The 17,684-nt window shown below is 39.8% G+C and overlaps 1 protein-coding gene across 6 annotated transcripts in view; it reads right to left on the reverse strand.

The window, feature by feature from the left end:
- The window catches only part of ppp2r3a (protein phosphatase 2, regulatory subunit B'', alpha), a 345,954-nt gene that overhangs the window by 93,204 nt on the left and 235,066 nt on the right, over window positions 1-17,684 (reverse strand). The window lies entirely within an intron of this gene.

Genomic DNA, 17,684 nt, shown 5'->3' on the forward strand with positions numbered 1-17,684 from the left:
AGTTTTAGGTAGCATTATCGTCAGGAACACCAACCACCCAAGTCATCCTCTCTTCTTACTGCTGCCACCAGGAAGGAGGTACAGGAGCCTCAGGACTCACACCACCAGACTCAGGAACAGTTATTACCCCTCAACCATCAGGCTGTTGAACCAGTGAGGATAACTTCATTCAACTTCAGTCACCACATCACTGAACTACAACCTATGGACTCACTTTCAAGGACGCTTCATCACTTCAACAGGTTCAATTTAATATCAAAGAAATGTAGAAAATATACATCCTGAAATTCTTTTTCTTCTCAAGCCTCCATAAAAACAGAGGAATGCCCCCCAAGAATGAATGAGTTAAATGTTAGAACAAAAAGCCACCCCCAGCTCCCCCAAAGAATAAGCAGCAGCAAAGCAATGAGCCCCCCCTCCCCCACCAGCAAAAAAGCATCAGCGCCCTCCACTGAGCACTCAAGCATGCAGCAAATCATCAATAAAGGCACAGACTTGCAGTACCCCAAAGATTACTCGTTCACCTAGTAATTCGACATACCATAAGCTCTCTCTCGCCCTATTAAGGGAAAAAGAGGTGTCCCCGTTTCACAGCGAGGGGAGACATAACAAAGCACTTATTCTTGATATTTATAATTATTTTCCTCTTTTGTATTTGCAGTTTGTTGTCTTCTGTACATTGGTTATTTTTCATTGATTTTATTATGGTCCTGGGATTTACTGAGTATGCCCACAAGAAAATTAAGCTCAGGGATATATATGCCTTGAAAAAGTATTCAGCCGCAACAATCATTTTCATATTTTACTGTCTCATTTTCTAAATTTAAAATATATTGAAGTAGGAATTTTTGAGCTAATCTACAAAACATTGCATTGAACTGCTACTGCTAAGTTACAAATTTCATGTCACATGCCGGTAATAATAAACCTGATTCTGATTCATGTCAAATGAAAAGGAAAACTCCAAATCCTGTCAATAATTTACTGAAAATTAAAAACCAAAATTGTGAAGCTTGAAAGATACTCATCCCCTTTGTAATTACTATGCTAACCTTCCTCAGGTGAAATACTGTATATTACCTGACCAAATTGGTCAATTTGTTGATGTAGAAAATTGGAGGATCACCTGCTTTCAATGAATTCATAAGAATAAATAGCCCCCTCTCTGTAAGGTCCAACAGTATAATAGATTTTCAACAGACCAAACCAAAATGAAGACAAAGAAGCATTTAAGACAATTCAGGGAAATAATAATAGAGAAACACAAACCTGGGAAATGGTACAAGACCATCTCAAAGGCACTGAGCATACCTTGGAGGTCAGTGCACTTTATCATGAAAAAGTGGAAAAAAGTATAAAACCACAGCCGCACTGCCTACGTCAGGGCGCCCCTCTACACTTAGTCGCGGAGAAGAATAGCACTTGTAAGAGATGGTACTGTGACGCCAATAGAACCAGAATGAAGGTTTAATATCACCGGCAAGTGTCGTGAAATTGGTCAACTTTATGGCAGCAGTACAAAGAAATACATGATAAATAAAAAGAGAAAAAAACCTGAATTACAGAATGTCTATTAAATAGTTAAGTTAAAATGAGTATTGCAAAAAAAAGATAAAAAAGTAGTGAGGTAGTCACTCTGAGTGAGCTGCAGAAGTCAGTGGCTGCAACTAGAGATGAAATTAAGGGTACTTATGGAAGAGTGGCAAGGAAGAAACCCTGGCTGGAAAAAAAAAGCACATCCTTGCCCAAAAAGACTTGGCAAAGCGACACTTAGAAGATACTGTAAAGATGTGGAAAAATTTCTTGAGGTTGGATGAGACCAAAGTGGAACTTCTTGGCCTCAACACTAAGTAGTACGTGTGGTACAGTATAAATCTAACGCTGCACATCAGGCAGGTAACACCAACATACTGTAAAGAATGGAGGAGGTAGCATTATGTTATGGGGATGCTTTTCAGCAGCAGGGACTGGTAATCTGGTCAGCATTGATGGGAATATGAATGCTGCTAAATACAACGATCCTGGATAAAAACCTCCTTTGCCTCCGCCAGAAAGCTTAAACTGGGGAGGAAATTCGTCTTTCAGCAGAAAAGCAACGCAAAGCACACTGCCAGAGCCACCATGGAGTGGATTCAAATGAAGAAAACTGATGTCCTTCAGTGTTTCGGTCACAGTCTTGACCTTAACCTGATCAAGCAAAACCTCAAAATTGCTGTCCACCACTGCTCCCTAACTAACCCGGCACAGCTTGAACAATTTTGCGGGGAGGAATGGGCAAATCTTGCTTCATCACATTGTGCAAAGCTAATATAGACTTATCCATAAACACTACTGGTTGTAATAGCAGCTAGAGGTGGTTCAACTAAGTACTGAACAAAGGGGAATGAATACTTTTGAATTGCTGACAGTTCTGTTTTTGAGTTTTTAAGTTTTTCATACCCTAATTTTCCCTGTTTTTTGGGCTCTACTCTGAAAAAAAAATTCTCAGTTAACTTGATCAAAATCCTTGGTTGTAATACTCAGAACAAAGGTTGGGGGCTGAATAAGGCACTGTATATCCTTCGATAATAATTTTACTATATATATATATATATATAAAAGACAAGCCACTTGACTGTTCACATCTACTCTGCCATTCAATATGATAAGATCACAGCTGATCCTCTACTCTCAGCATCACTTTCTTGATCTAACCTGTAATCCTCATTTCCTTTTCAATTATTTCTCTCCCCTAAAGTGTCTCTCTTCTGCCCATTACACTGCTGGCGTTTAGAGCAGCAATGAAGGTCCTCCATCACTGGCAGTGTTCAGGGCTTCCTTCATTGTGTCAGTCACACAAATTCCAGCTGGAGACTCAGGAATACTGTCGCACTCAGATGCAGAACGATTCTTCATTGCCGTTTCCGTAACAGTTTTGTTTTACCAGTCAGGGTTGTTAGCCCTGAGCTGAACCCCCGAACCTGGAGGACTGGTGAACCATTCTTAGTCTGGCTTCTACCCCGTTTGGGATGGGTGATCCTAAAGCCAACATAGCCCTCCAGGTCATTGAGGCATGCAAGCCTCCAAACCACAATGAGGTTATAGTCCTCTCCGAGGCCCTAAAATGTGCAACTTTAATATTACTCTTTTTACTCATACCTCATGCTTTTAAAAAAAAAAACAGGCAAGGAACTTTAATGTTCCTTTTCTCCCCACTCAGTGATCATCCCAAAGTTTTGCATTCTAGTCCATGAACTGAAGATAATGTCACAGATGCAATTTGGGAAGTTAACTAAGAACCACAGATAAAGAAGGGAGGGTATGTTAATAACGAGAAACGAAAAAGGCTGGAAACAGGTGCATGTCCAGTCTTTACAAACCTGCAGGCTAAACAGCCAGTTTCTGCAACTGTTAATACGATGCAACACTGTATGTGACCTTACTCTGTAGGAAGCTTTTAGCAAAGGTAACCTTTTAATGTGTGGCAATTTCACTATATAAAAAGGGAACAACAATGAAATATGTTATATTTAAATACTATCACATGAGTTAATATCACTGTTGTCATTCAATATTTTCTACTTCTGAAGACTTGCCCTTTTAAACAAGTTTGTTGAATTCAGCATTGTCACATTTCGTAACTACAGCTCAGATTACAAAAACAGAGGGAAAAAAAGTTGAAACATCCTCCTTCCACAAAAACTATCTGACCTGTTGAGTGTTTTAAATTTTAGATTTCCAGAATCTGCATTTTTGTTGGGATCACGGAGGTGACAGACATAGAGTAAATATTTAAAAACAGTGTGGATTTGTTCACGGCGAGATTCGCGTGGACGTGGCAATGGAAGTGTGTGGCTTTGAAATGTTACGCCTCTTTCTAGGGTGTGCACGAGTGCAGCAGAAAGTGCGAGAGCAAACCACAACAAACCAGAGAACAGCACAATCACTGGGTTCAGTCTACACTGCAGAAAATCAGTGACCCAGGGGCAAGCGGCTGCCTGCCTGTGATCTATCGCCTCCGCCACAAGTACAGATGCAATATATTTCTCTGGTCTTCTCAACACGGCAGGCTTTTACAAAGGGCGGGGGGGGGGGGGAGGATGGGTTTGCGGGATTCAATCCAGGGTGAATAAAGAATCAGAAATCTCCCACAAAAAAAATCATCTGTTCGCTATATCCATGCAAACAGCTGAGGCCAAATTTAAAAGTGGAAGTCACCATAAAACCCATCACAAAATGCCCCAGCACTCCTTTTAATTCTAAACAATAACAGAAAAAGAACCTATCTATGCATCGTAATTGACTCCTGAAAAGGAGGAATGAAACAGTTTCACGGACTTTTAACCCTTTGAGAACGCACTTTACACTTTCCACGCACCTTTTTTCTTTCATATAGCATCTGCAGAAATGACTGACTGTAATAAGTTTCGGTCGCAAGACATTATGAAGCATCACAATGTAAACGCATCGGGAGCCTCGAGGACTTTGGGGGCGAGGCGCCGCTCTTGCAGCTTTTGCTGGACTCGGGGTTCTGACAATGTTGCTGATGCCCTCAAGGGGTTAAACATGAATATACCGAACCAGGTGCAACACCAGCACAAGACGTGCTGGATCTGAGCTTCCACTTGTATGGCACTTAACGTTGTTCACTCCCTAACACATTGCTCTGCAGACCATTCATTGCCTAGGCAAGATTGAACAAAGAAGCTAAGACCACCACCCCCCCTCTCAGGACCCCAGTGTACTACAAAGATGCCTGAATTGAAATTTGGCTTTGACAGGCCTTGACGTCGTTAATTGCAGAAGAGACGCCAATTGTGCGTTTGCACATTTACAAGAAAAATAGCAACTGCAGAAAAAGTGTCAGGCATTTCAGTTTTACTCCACTAACACTCTTTGTGGGAACATTCATTTTACTCCCACAGTCGGCAGACTTTTAAAATTCGAGCCTGGCTAAATTTAACAAGGACCGCTTAATTTATCTTCTCTTTTCGGTTGCGCCTATAGTTCTTAAACTATTGTATGCAGGGACTATCCGGTGAGTTTTGTGATTTTGCATTTGAAATTAGAAATGCCGTATTCAATCATAGAATTGTTATTGGCTGAGAAGGATATGCTAGCTTCTCTCTAGCCATCCTCAGTCCCACTACCTGCCCATTCCATATAGCATTGCAAATCATTCTTTCCAAATACTATCAAATCCCTCTTTGAAGCTGAAAATTGATTTTGTCTCCCATCACCCCTACAAGCAGTGAATTCCAGCTCCTTACTAGTTCAGGAAATGGTCCCCCCCCCCCCCCCCGAATATATTCCTCGCATAATCAGAAGATTAAGTAAAAGAAGTAAGGGTTGAGCTGGTGCTTGCTCTACCATTCAAAAATATCATGGCCAGTTTTTTACCTCAGCACCAATCACCATCCCATGATTCCATTATTAGACCCAAAAATATTAACGTTTGTTATGAATGTAATCAGTAGTCTATTAACTTGATAATGCTAAATATTCAATATAATCTGGATTAATCTGTCTTCTCATTGCAGACTTTATCCTTTATTTTCTGCTTCTAGACATTCTAGTCAGAGAGGCACAATCCTTGCGTCTAATTTATCAGCTCTATAATAACAGTATGAAATTATTTCTTATTTTTCTAATTAGAGAGTGTATTGACATTATCTGTATAATTTTTCCTCATGAGTCAACCAAGTGCAGTCTCGCAAGGGTCCTACATAATTCCTACTCTTGTACTGAAATCCTCCAGAAATAAAGGTACCATAACATTTAATTTCATAATTGCTTTATTTACATGCAGGTTAACCTTCAATGATTTGTGTAGAAGGACACCTAGGTCTTTCTGAACACTAACACCATGTATGTCAAACCATTAAAGAAAAACATATTTTTCTCTACCAAAGTGGATGACTTCACAATTTTCCACCTTATATTTAATCCTGATGGTGCAGTGTCAGGCTGATCAGATGATGTTTCTTTCAGTCCCTTTAACACACCAGGACCGCAGTTTATTTATTTAAAGTTTCAGCGCAGAGCAGGCCCTGCTGGCCCAACGAGCCACAGTACTCAGCAACCCACCTATTTAACACTAGCCTGATCACAGGAAAATTTGCAATGACTAATTAACCTACTGACCAGTAAGGTCTGTGGACTGTGGGAGAGGTACCCAGAAGAAACCCACATGGTCACAGGGTGAACATACACACTCCCTACAGGCAGTGCCAGAATTGAACTCCAAACTATGGAGCACCCCGAGTTGTAAGGAGTTTGTATCACAAAGAAGAGAAAATCTGCAGACGCTGGAAATCCAAACAATGCTCACAAAATGCTGGAGGAGCTCAGCAGGTCAGACAGCAACTATGGAAAAGAGTACAGTCAACATTTTGGGCCAAAACCCTTCGGCAGGATGTATGTTCAGAGCTTGTATGTTTTCCCCAGGACCATGTGGGTTTGCTCCAGGTGTGGCATCCAGTTTGCATGCTCCCTTCAACACACCGGGGTCTTGGTTCTTGCATTCCCTTTAACACACCATAGCTCCAGTTCCTGCACTCCCTTTGACAAACCAGGGTCCAGTTTCACGTGCTTCCTTGCAACTCACCTCGTTTTGTTTCCCATACTTGCTTTGAGCTTACCGAATTCAGTTGAAAATTTATACAGGTTGAGTACCCCCTATCCGAAATTCCAAAATCCAAAAAAACTCTGAAACCCCAAATTTTTTTGAGCGCTGACATGACATAATAAATGGAAAATTCCACCAGGCACTGGGAAGATTCCTAAGCAATGTGCAGCTCTCTGCGCATCACGGATAGTTCTGAGAAGTGGCCTCTCATAACAAATGAACAAAAGTTCATGAAAAATAGAAAAACACTGCGTGAAGCAAAAAATAAGGATCTTGATCAAGTATTGAAAGAATGAATTTGTCAGTATTGGAGCGAACGTATGCCACTTTATGGTATGCTGCTCAAGAAACAAGCAAAGATCTCTATCACGAGGAAACGAAAACTGAAGGTAATAATGAATATTTGGCAGGTTACTTACAGAAATTTAAGAAAAGGCACGGAATTAAATATTTAAAGTTTTAAACAATTTTAAAGATTGAGCATCTGCTGATCATGAAACAGCAGAGAAATTCATTGATAAGTTTGTGAAGATTGTCGCTGATGAAAATCTAACACCAGAACAAGTCTACAGTGCTGACTGTTTTTATACGTTACATTGAACCTTAGAAAAAAGTAAAATACAAATATGGTGTACTGTAACCTTTTAATCAAAACATGGCATTGTAGGTGGAGATTGAAAGTCTGCCGTTGTTTGTTGTTCAACAGCTGATTCAGGTATTCTCCCAGATCTGCTGGGTTGCTTTTGTTACCCTGCACACATTATATTTTCATTATGTTAATGGGATGTAATAATGGTAAGTAATAATTATTCCTGTTAAGTACATATGCGTGATAAACAAGTGTAAGACAAAGTCTTCTTAATGGTAGCACATAAATTCATAGTCGGAAATGATGGTGTTCACAAGCTATCTCATTACATATTCCAAAATCCGAAAATATCAGAAATCCGAAACCTTGCAGCCATAACATATTGGACAAGGGTTACTACATTCAGAGCTTAATAGATGATTATTTTAAATTTAAGGCAAAAGTAGCTCTGTGTGTTTGTTCAATTTATGATGTATTTAAAATTATTATAGTTGTGGCAATTGTACAGCTCATATTCACTAGTCCTGGTATACAAGTTACACTCTTTACAAACTGTGGCAACTTCCAATTGAGTGTAAGGTCAAAAATAATGGTTTTGTTCAAAAAAAAGTTTTTGCTGACAATTTGCACGTAAAAATATCTTCTCCATTATACATGTTAGAATGGTTTTCATCCATTGCTTAATAGAGTAATTTTTAACCAACCTAATTTTTTCCAACTATATTTGAGTATAAGCATTCTTCTTAAGGGGGACAAAGCACTCACACTCAACAAAAATACTACTGGGCAAATGCTGACACCAGAAATTAATTTCATAGGGCTGATAAATTAATTGTACATATCTGGCTCCGAGCTAGGATTGATCCCTTCAAAGTTGAGAAGTGTGGATAGGCGGGAGAAAGGGAACTAGCATTTAGATGTAGTTGAAATTTAGAAGTTTTTTAAAATTTTGATTAGGTTTGAATATGTAAATTGGAGTTTTGGAGGGTATATTATTTTATTCTGAGCTGTTGCTTGTGAAACAAGTAGAGGTAAGGAGAATTTTTTTATTATTTGGGGAACAAAGGGTAGTTCACTAAAAGGTGTGCCTTCTAGTCTGGTTGACACTGGACAGAAAGAATGCTTCCTTTTGTCAGCCAAGGACAAGGAAAGGGTTTTTTTGTCAGTCAAGGACAAGGGTACTGATGAGAAGAGTTTGAACTGCATGCTGCAATGTGCCTAAAGAGGAATAGCCAGCATTTCACTCGTTTACATGGCCTCCTGCAGCCTCCTCTTGACCTCTTGAATCAAGACACTCTCTTTAAGCTTCACATTCATGTCTGTATTTCATCATGGCAAACTTCACCACTGCCATATAATACAATTGCCATCCTACTGTCTGGAAAAGTAAACTCACAAATCAATCTTGCATAGAATTTGCAAGATGTATATTATTCACTTATATGCAAGCTATGTATACAAATTATAAATTTATTCTTCTCTAACTTTCAATGTCACAACACTGCTTCTCTGTAAAAATGACAGAAAAACATATAATAATATGTGAAAAGGTCTTCAACTGAGGAAGGGCTTTCTTATTCTATGTAAGTTGAGCATTCTAAACAGTTACTGTTGATGCACAGGGGCTCAAAGGCATGGATAACCAAAATATGAACAAGACTTTTCCTTAGAAATCAGGGATATACTGTAGCAACTATTTCCTATTATTATCACATAGAGTCAGAGGGTAGTATAGAATAGAAAGAAGCCCATCAACCCAGCTAGTCCATGCTGAACTTTTGTTCTGCACTGTCTCACTGACCTGCACCCAGGCCATAGCCCTTCCATCCAAACTTTTCTTAAATATTGAATTCAAACCCACATTCACCACTTACACTGGCAGCCTGTTCCACACTCACCCCAGCCTCTGAATGAAGATGTTCTCCTTCATGTCCACCTTAAATAATTCACCTTTCACCTTCAACCCATGACCTCTAGTTGTAGTCTCACCCAACCTCCGTGGAAAACCCCTGCTTGCATTTACCCAATCTATACCCCTCATAATTTTGTATACCTCTATAAAATCTCCCTTCATTCTGCTATGCTCCATGGAATAAAGTCCTATCCATTATCTATAACTCATTTCCCCAAGTCCCTGCAACATCCTTGTAATCTTCTCTGCACTCTTTCAATCTTATTTACATCTTTCCTGTAGCAGGTGACCAGAACAACACATTATACTCCAGATTAGGCCCCACCAACCTCTTATACAATTTCAACATAGAATCCCAACTCCTGTACTCAATACTTTGAATTATGAAGGCCAATATACCAAAAGCTTTCTTTATGACCCTATCTACCTGTGATGCCTCTTTCAAGCAATTACAGATCTGTATTCCCCAGATTCCTCTGTTCTACTGCACTCTTCAGAACTCTACTGCCCACTGTGCAAGTCCTACCCTGGTTTATCTTTCAAAGAGCAACACTTCACACTTGTCCGCATTAAATTCCAACTGCCGTTTTTTCAGCCCATTTTTCTAGCTAGTCCAAATCCCACTGCAAACTTTGATAGTCTTCCTTGCAGTTCACTACACCCCCCGTCATGGTGTTATCCACAAACCTGCTGATCCTGTTAACCACATTACCATCCAGATCATCGATATAGATGACAAACAACAGCAGAACCAGCACTGGTCCCCACGGTGCACCGCTAGTCACAGATGCCGAGATGCAGTGAAGTCCTTTATGCCATATGTACAGATCTTTTAATCACATTAATGCATTGAGGTTGTATATAAGGGGGAAAAACAATGACACAATGCAGAATAAGGTGTTACAGTTACAGAAAAAGTGCAGTGCAGACAGATAATACGGTGCAGTCATAACGAGGTAGATTGTGAGATCAACAGTCCATTTTGTTGTAGTTGGGGACCATTCAATAGACTTATAACAGTGGAATGGAAGCTGTCTTTGAGCCTGCAGGTTTGTGCTTTCAGGCTTTTGGATCCATATTGCGTGCTCGCTAACATTCCATCCCACCCCAAAATGAATCATTCATTATGCACACAGACACATCTCTTTTTACTGTAAGTCCCACAATTTCTCAAGGCGTCAGGATATCAGTATTGCACAATATTCTCTGTCAATCAATTCTTAACAAGTAATCATTCAGGAAATCTGAGTGGTTAGTTCACCAGGTGAGAGATGATGTGTAAGTGCTCAAGAGCAGGCAATAGCAGCACATGTCCCCCTTCAGCTGTAGAATACTGAATTGTTTTTCTTTCCGATTCAGGGTCTCCACACAACAGGATGACCTATTTCTGATGCTTTAGGAAGTGTACCAAGCACACTTCAAGGCTGCTGATGACTATATTGGAACATTATGCATTTGCGCAGTATTGCAAGAGCATTTTGCAGAACTTTAGCTCAAGTGATTGATTTTCTGAAGTAAAGCCCTAGTAACAGAGATAGCTGTCCCAAGAGGAAAATCTCAGTTGCATGTTTCAATGAACACAGTCAGTATTTAATATTTGTTTTAGTTTATTGACAATTACTAGGTTTCTCGGTATGAGAGATTCTGCAGATGCTGGAAATCCTGAGCAATTTTATCATTGGATTTTGTTGAGTTTGTTGATGTATCATCAAAAAAAGTTTGAGAAGTAACATGTTAATTAAATAATTTTTTTCTCATTTATTTCTTCATGGCAGGTGGACGTGGACTTCTGGTCAAGATGGCGCCTGTGTATAATGCTCCCATGGTCGACATCTTCTGGATAGACCACAAAACTATTTATTTCACTTCTCTTATGTCTTTTATGTCTGTTTTTCATCTTCAGTGTGTTTCTGGAACTGTAGGAGCCTGTGATTTTCAGTTTGGAGACCGTTTGAGTGATCCAGCGGTTTGCTATCTTTGAGAGGATTCCGGGAGGCAGCAAGCAGGAGCCTCGTGGCGAGACGGATGTAGGGGGAGAGGTGCAACCCAATGTTCAACTCCATTTCGCCAATTAAAGTTTCCATTGTTCACTGATTAAAGCGACGAGAGGGATTGAAACATCGAGGCGAACGCGGAAAGTGAGAGCCGGCTGACTGCCTTTTGATCACTGGTGGGATCGCTGTGCTACTGGAGTGGGGAGACTGTGTGGCCTGCTGCTTTGTCTGGAGAATGTTATCGAGGTTTTCTGCATTTTGGATATATATGGATTTGGACTATGGACAATGGTTTTTTTCAGTCTTATAGTTTTCTATATTCTGTGTTTTTCACTTGATCTTTCTCTTTTTGTGCAGGAGAGGGGAATTTGGGAGTTGATGTTCCTGTTCTGGTATTCATTTTTTTTAGGGGGGGAGTGGGCATTTGGGGTTTGATGATTGTGTTGCCGTTCTTTTTTTTTCTCTTGGTTTTGTGGCTATCTGGAGAAGAAGATCTTCTGAGTTGTATACCTTGATAATAAATGAATCTTTGTATCACTGGCAGTACCATGCTATCCATTACTATGGCCTTTGGACTGAGGAGGCAGTTTGCAGTCAATGACTTTGTTGTTTTTTGTCCAGCTTTTTCAGTTTCCCCAGTGTGGCCTTATGGCATTTCCCAGCACCAAATACTTTTTAAACAAGCCTGGCAAAATGTTTCTTCCCTTCTTCCCCATAACACCTAATCATCAAAGTGTCTACTTCCATCCCTTGCTCTTTTTCTTCCCTTCTTCTCCTCTACTCTCTGTCCAGGAGCCAATAAGTTTAAATACAATTTGCAATGCAATACTAAAATGAACCTTCCAACTTTTTTGGATATGGCCAACTCTGAAAGGTTAGCTTCTTGGAGGGACTCAGAACATAGTTGTGACTCAATGCCAGCAACTACCTGTTGTCCCCTAATCCTGTGCCATAGAATAGAAGACCCATTCTCATGTACCTTAGAAGCCCTGTTGCCTCTGTGTCAGTTTTGGAAGTTCTGAGAATTTACTGTTTTACATTGGATACAAGCTGGGGTTAAAATCTAGTCACTGCCCACTAGTTAGCTTTCACTGAGCTATATTTAATCTAGCACCTGCCACACACTTCTTCCCAGCTTCAGCATATTCCTCTGCTTGAAAGATGTGATGACGTTATTTGCAAATACTGTGGTGATGTCACATTTTGCAAGTACTGGATATTTCAGTTTCAAATGCTGCAAATAACTAGGTGCTGTGTGACTTGTTTGGTTAGTTGGGATTCTCCAACTTAACTTGGGCATAAAATGGGCCAATTTCCATGTAAGTGCTTTAGCTGCCCCTTTCAGTGGAAGACCCACAAATAGCACAGAAAAATTAGAATGAGTCTACGGCACAGAAATAGAATGCTGACATTTGTGCACCACATAAGTCCTCTCACCTTGGCAATCGTAAGAGTTATGCCCTCTTTGTTAAGGTTTTAATCGTGTTCTCATTAGAAATTATCCACCATATCTTGTGTATCTGTTTGGTGCAACTTACCCAGTGCTTTTCTCAAGTCCAGTGACAGGTGAAAGCAGGCAGGACAGAAGTAATACCTGGACGTGGGATTTTTGTCCTGTTGCTAATAAATATTCTTTAGCATTGTTAATAGCACTAACAGATGGGACTTCTACATTAACAGGCACAGAGAACAATGTCAGACTATTATTAGCAAGCGATCTTTTAATCAGGTGTCTCTGCTCATTCAAATTGTGGATAAAATGGATGCAATATCTTCACCTTCAGTGCAATCTCCTATGGAGTTTACACATTCACTCTGTCACTGCGTGGGTTGCTCTGAGTACTTCCATTTCCTGCCATATGCCAATGATGGGCAGGTTGGTAAGTTAACTGGTTTTTGTAAATTGCCTGTGATGTGTAGGTAAGTGCAGTACTTATGGTAGAATAAAGTGGGATTAATGAAAATGAATGCTTGATATGGATTTGGTGGCCCAAAGGGCCTGATATCGCACTCTGACTCTATGACCAATAAACTGCTATTTCTTTAGTCATAATATGATAGACATTTACCACATCTGCTCTGAGAGGAACTGTCAGCTGTGGCAGCCTTTGTGTCTCTGAGCTGAAGGTTCCAGGTACAAGTCTCACTCCAGAACCTCAAACATAACAATCGAAGCAGACACTTGGATGAGTGCAGAGGAGAGCTGCACTGCTGTCTTTCACGTAGATTTTAAATCAAAGCTGTCCAGATTAATGTAAAAGATTCCATGATATCTCCTCAAAGTAAACCAGACACTTTCTCCCCCATATCTTCACCAAATGTATTCTTCATTTTTTAAAAAAGTCTGTCATGAGCCCTGTGGCCCATCAGGCCTGTGCTTACGGCGGTTTCCATGGCGCGATGTGACTGAGAGTACGAGACTCCCCCCCCCCCCCCCCCCCGGATAGGACGCCAGTCTATCGCAAGGTTAACCCCCAGCATTTTGCCGGTACTCATTCTCAGCTGGGTAGACTGGAGCATTGTGTGGTTAAGTGCCTTGCTCAAGGAGGTTATCTGACTGTTATCACACTGTTTGTGGAAGTTAACTGGGAGCTATATTTTTTACATTACAACAGTTAATACAACTTAAAACTGTTTCACAACAAAGAGCACAAAAGCGATCTTCCTTTTTAACGAAGGATTTATAACAGTTATTTTTAAAGTATCTTTCAGAAGTGCTCTGCTAACTGCTTTGCATAATGTGTGAGGAGTTGAGTCAATATATATCAAAGGTGTAAAAAGGTAAAATTCTACTTGTGATGAAATCTATAACTTGAGATACAGATAAAGTGTTATAAATTAACTGGGTGGTTTCTGTCGGAAGTTTACCTATGGATTTCTTGCAAAAAGCTGATTATGTTTAAAATTAATTTATTTGAGAATGGAGTGTAGTTTCCAGTTAGTTTCTCATGCTTTCTAATATCACTTCATGCTGCTTAAATTGATGCAATGGTTTTTAGTCGTAAAAAAGTGACAAAAATAATTTGGCAGTTTCAATATTGTGGAATTAATTGGCTTCTCCATTGTTCCAACATCTTACTAAATATAATTACAGATGAAATGCAGACGCATTTTGTTAAGAGCAAATATATTTTTAATTTTAATTTTAATTTAAAAATCAAATAATTCTTAGCTGATGAATTAGTGATCCACCACATTGAAACACAAAAACCAACAAAGGTATTAGGACTAGGTATTCAAAATGTGCTGTGGAGTGTCATCAGAAATGTATGTCACCTCGATCTGTAAAGTCATATTTCAGCATATCCCTTGTTCTGCCATTACTATCAAGCTAGGGCAACAATCTTGGTCCAATGAGGAGTATAGAAGGGCATGGCGGGAACAGCACCAGACATATCTCAAAATAAGGTGACGGCCTGCTGAAGTTGTAACCCAAGAGCACATGCATACTAAACAATAAAAACTGCATCTAATAGAGAGAGGGGAGCAATCTTGTCCAACAGTTATGATTGAAGTTTTTCAGTCCTTACACGTATGAAATGCATAGAAAGTTTAACAGCTCGTGGGAAAAAGAGGCTCACGGTTTTCCCCACGTGTAATAATCTGCGTGTTAAAAAGGCTGGAGAGTTTGCAGCTATGTTCAGCCAGAAGAACTCAATAGATAATGTATCCAGTTTTCTTTCTGAGATCTTAGCACCACAAAGCCTATCTTCGGACAATTTGATTTACCCCATTGTGATGAAACTGCTCAGAGCACTGGAAACATCTACAGGACTAGACAAAATTCTAGCTGTATTGCTGTAGACCTGCTTTCCAGAACCAGCCAAGTCCCTAGTCAAAGTGTTGTAATGCAAAACTGGCATCTGTTGAAAATTGGATAAACCTAATCAATCTACTCTCAATCTTCATCAAACTGGTGTTGTAAACAGTGCCATCAAGTGGCACTCACTTAACAATAACCTCTCAGGAATGCCCAGTCTGCATCAGCTCCTGACCTTATCACAACCATAGTCCAAACATGGGTTAAAGAGAAACTACCCTTAGGCAACATTAGTTCTGTGGTGCAGTTGAGCTTTTGGATCTCAAGGATCTTGATAGTAGGGCCCTCAGTGATAATAACATGATATAATGGTAAGGATAGATAATTAGAGTCCCTCTTGTCAAAGGTGATCAGTACCTGGCACTTCTTTAGGGTAAGTGTTACTTCAACCTGATCAATCCATGTCTGAATGTTGCTAGGTCTTGTCGTATGCAGGCATGTTCTGTTCATTTGTTACTAAGTTGCAAATAGAGCAGAATATTGCATCATTGAACATCCCCACATAAGGTGGAAAGGAGGTCTTTGAAAAAGACTGTTGGTCCTGGGAAATTACCCACTGAACTTCTCCAGTAATGACCCGAGGCTGGGATGATTTCCCATCAACAACCCAACAATTTTTCTTTCTGCCTCATTTGATTCCAACCATTAGAGTGTTTTCCTCTTGATGCTCAATGACCAGGGCAGTTTCTCTCACCAAAGGAAAGCCCAAACCAGGAACACAAAGATACTTTATAGATCTTTATAGATTAGCTTTATTTGTCACATGTATAGCGAAATATTGAAAGATGCAGTGAAATGTTTTGTTTGGGTCCATGCTCAACACAATCCAAGGATGTGTCGCCATGATGGAATAGTCTCTTCATGTCTCAATGAATGCTGTTCTAACAGCCACAAATGTCATCACAGGACCCGAAACATCCATTCCCTCTGTAATCAGTGCATGGTGGTAGAATGTACATCGTTACATATGAAAAAAATACATTGCAGATTATTTGCCTAAGATACTCTGGAAGCACCTCCCAAACTTGTGATCGCTACAACCAAGGAGAAGGCTGACAGGCGCAGGGTTCCCCTCAGTCATATTTTGTACCAGTGGCGATGATGTACACTGAAGGTCATAAGGCTCTGCAGGTTTTAAGGGCTTAAGAAACAAAATCTCAAAGGTAATCATCTTTGGATTACTCCCTGTGGCATTCACCAGTGACTACAGAAACAGTGCCACTGATGTGTTTGGAGAGATTATACCTAAGGGAGGGTTTATATTCTTGGGACACTGGGACTATTTCTTGGGGAGGTACAGTTGCATTGCTCCATAACAGAGCCTGGACCAATGTCCTTGTGAGAAGAGGCTCTGCTACAGAAGTAGATAAAAATTGCTTTGGCAGTGGATGGATGGCTAAAAAAAATTGGAAGAAAGGTGTAAAGGGCTTTGAGACAGATGAATTACATTTTAAATGCAACCAAGGTAAGTGCTGAGTAGGCTTAAGGTACATTCTAGTGACCACCAGAAGCATATTAAATACTGTTGGCGACCACAGATGCAGCTAACACTGTGGGATGATTACATTGTCTCAGTATCAGGGATTTATCTCAAAATTAAAGGCAGGAGTGGGTTATAATTATTCTTGGACATAAAATGTTCATGAAACATGGGGAAGGGAGGAAAGGGAGAGATATAGCATTGATTAAGCATTGACCACATAATAGGCTTGTCATCTAGATTGAAAGATATGGAATAAATGGGGCTGTAGCAGCAGCATGGATAGAAAATTGATTAACTAACAGGAGTCAAACACTGGCAGTGAAAGCATATTTTTCAGACTGAAGGGGAGTGTACAGTGGGATCCTACTTTATAAATATGTACTGAGGATTTGAACTTGGGTTTACAATATACAATTTACACATTTGTAGCTGACACTAAGCTAAAGACCTAGTGAAATGCAATGAGATTAGTAATGTACTTTAAAGAATTATATATGGATTGGTGAAATGGGCAGGTCGGTGATTAACGCTGAGAAATATGAAATGTTACAGTTCGGAGAGATGAATGAGAAAAAACAAAACAAGAATAGAATTCACAATTTTTAAAAGGTATACGAACAGAAATGTATGGGACTATATGTTCACAATTCATTGAAAGTAGTGAGGCAGGTTGAGAAACTGATTTAAAAAATAGAATGCTGGATTTTATAAATAGAGTGTTGAGTACAGGAACAAAGAAGTAATGTGAATCTTTATCATACACTTGTTATGCCACAGCTGGAGTATTAAGACCAGTTCTGGGTCCCATGCTTTAGAAAACATGTTAACTAATATGGTTTAAGGAATAAAGGACTACATAGTTATATGGATGAATTGGAATAGTTGGAAATGTTCTTCTTAGATAGAGGCAGTTGCAAGGAGATCTGATAGAGATATTTAAAATCATGAAGGATATCAGCAGTGTGGATAGAAGTGATCTATTTCTAGAACTGGGAGCATAAAATGAAGGTAACTGATAAAATAAGCAATAACGCAAAAAGAAAAAGAAATTTTTTATCCAATGATTGGGGCCTGCAATGCATTGCTGGGGTATTAGTGGAGCCACGTTCAGTAGTAGATGTCAAAGAGGATTTGGATGGATGCATATTGAAAGGAATATAACTTGCAAGACGATATGAAGAGGGTAGGGAAATAGGACTAGCTGGTTTACTGATGCACAGAACTGTAAAGACCCAATCAACTGAATGGCCTCTTTCCAGGCTGTAATCAATCTGCAGGT

The sequence above is a fragment of the Mobula birostris genome, chromosome 4, assembly GCF_030028105.1.
Source record: "Mobula birostris isolate sMobBir1 chromosome 4, sMobBir1.hap1, whole genome shotgun sequence".
Classification (NCBI taxonomy): domain Eukaryota; kingdom Metazoa; phylum Chordata; class Chondrichthyes; order Myliobatiformes; family Myliobatidae; genus Mobula; species Mobula birostris.